A 2,637-nucleotide genomic window follows, 5' to 3' on the forward strand; every position below is an offset into this window, starting at 1 on the left:
ATGTCTACCCTATTCGCCATCTATGATGCCTGTAGCATGTTATGAATTAATATTTTTAGAAACCCTGAATTTCCTGTGAATAACAACACTGCATTGCATTGTTCCTTCATGGGTTTAAAGTGCTAATACAGTAAATGTGAACATGTAGCATATACTACAGTTTTTGAAAGCATGGCTTCACATGTCTTTTTTTTTATGAACCCAAAATTATGGAAGTGGTCAAGTTCTCTCTCATGTTCTGAGAGGCCATGGTAGCAGGGTGTGTGCAAGGAGATGGTCAGCAGAGCCCTCAGGGAGGGAGAGAGGTAGGCAATGTGGCCTCTTCGCTGCAGCAGCTCAGCTGAGGATGGGGGCGGTAGCTCTTTGATCTCCCACTTGCTGACAGAACCACATTTGGCTCTCCCTGGAGCTGGCATGAAGCAGAGACCAGATCCCCTTTGAGCGGTTCCTGCCCGACAGAATGCAGACAGATGGGCCTGCTGGGGGAGGAGGTGCCCCCTGCAGAGAGAACCGCGGGACTAACTCTGCTCATGGGCCGTTTCACACCTTCCCTGGTGCGCACCCAGAGGCTGAGTTCAAAGGAGACACAGGCAGGGCCCGAGCGCCACTGGTGAGCACCCAGGTGCTGACTCTGAGAAGCTGGGCATGCCTCGGCCTTGAGTTGAAGACTTTTCAACATGTGTCTGTGGATTCATTCTCAGATGCTAATCGTGGTGGAAAATTCTTTGCCATGCCCCAACTCCCTGGGTAGAGCTGTCACTGCTGATAGGAAGGGCAGAGGGCAGGTGGGCAGGCTAACTCATGAATAATAGCCAGTTCTAACCTAGCTGTAAGAATGGAGCCAAGGATGATGTTATAGTTTCCAACCGCAGCTGTCACAAATCACCACAGGCTTAGTGGCTTAAAGCAACACACATTATTGTCTTCCAGTCCTGGAGGTCAGAAGCCCAAAATGGGTCTCACTGGACTAAAATCAAGGTCTTATCGGGGTTGCGTTCCGGCGGAGAATCTGCTTCCTTGCCTTTCCCAGTTTCTAGGCTCTGCCCACATTCCTTGGCTTGTGACCCCTTCCTCCATCGTCACAGCCAGCAAGAGCGAGGCAGGTCCTTCTCCCACAGCATCTCCCTGCGTCTGTTCTACATTTAAGGACCCTGGGTGATTACACTGGGTCCTCCCAGATAACCCTGGCTAACCTCCCTATGTTAAAGTCAGCTGATTAGCAACCTTAATTCCATCTGCAACCTTAACACCCCCCCCCCTTGTCATATTACCTAACATATTCATAGGTCTCAGGTCTTAAGAGGTAGACAGCTTTGGGAAGCCATTATTCTGCCTACCACAGAAGGTATGTATAATTACAATTGGAGACCAAGGAGTTTTGCTTTTTGGTCAATCCTCACCTGAGGGTATTTTTTCCATTGATATTTTTAAAAATTTATCTTTATTGTTGAAAGTATTACAGATGTCCCCTTTTTTCCCCACTAACCTCCTCTGCCCAACACCCATCCCTCCCCCTCTCACATCCTCCTCCCAGCCTTCACCACACTATTGTCTGTGTCCAGAGTTATGCATATATACATGTAAGTTCTTCAGTTAATCTCTCCCCAACCAACCACCCATCTCCACTTTCTCTCTGAGATTTTTAGAGAGTGAAAGAGAGGGAGGGAGGGGAGAGAGAGAGAGAGAGAGAGAGAGAGAGAGAGAGAGAGAGAGAGAGAAACATCGATGTGAGAGACACATTAGTAATTTCCACCCACACTCGCCCCAACCAGTATTGAACCTGCAACCCAGGTACATGCCCTTGACCAGGAATCGACCAGTGATGCTCTAACCTTTGAGCACACTGGCCCTGACCAAGGAGGTCTTTTTAAAAAAATACTTTTTTTTTTTTTATTTCAGAGAGGAAGGGAGAGGGAGAGGGAGATAGAAACATCAATGAGAAAGAATCACTGACCAGCTGCCTCCTGTATGCCCCACACTGGGGATCAAGCCAACAACCTGGGTATGTGCCCTGATAGGGAATTGAACCATGATCTCCTGGTTCATAGGCCAATACTCAACCACTGAACCTTGCCAGCCAGGCATGACAGAGGTCTTTGAGAAGGGAAAGAAATGGCTTACTCGGCTTGGGTGGGGCAGAGCAGTCCTGATGCTGACGATACTGTTTATCCAAGAATCTCACCTGTTTCCACCACTTTCCTGACAATTATGTCAAAGGTACAAAAAAAAAAAGTGGACAAATGGGCTAATGTATGTATCATCCGCATCACCGCTAATGTTAATGAGCTCTTACTGCATGCCAAGCTCTGTTCTAAGATACTTTAGTTCTGTTAACTCATTTAACTCCCACAACAATCCAATGAGGTAAGTACTGTTTTCCCTATCTGGTAGAGAAGAAAACTGAGGCCTAGAGTTTACATAACCTGCCCAAACTCACAGACCTAAAAAATACTCCTGCTCTCCCTCCTTCTGGTGGCTGGATTTGACATTGGTGTGGAGAAAAAAATAGGCAGAAAAAGATAATAGTAATAATAGTACTAGCAACTGTTTATTGTTTTCTCTTTACCAGGTATAGTACTAAGTGGGTCTATGTACATTAACTCCTTCAACCCCAGCAACAACCCTGAGATATAGTTA

This window comes from Myotis daubentonii, chromosome 1 (genome assembly GCF_963259705.1).
Source record: "Myotis daubentonii chromosome 1, mMyoDau2.1, whole genome shotgun sequence".
NCBI classification, from domain to species: Eukaryota; Metazoa; Chordata; class Mammalia; order Chiroptera; family Vespertilionidae; genus Myotis; species Myotis daubentonii.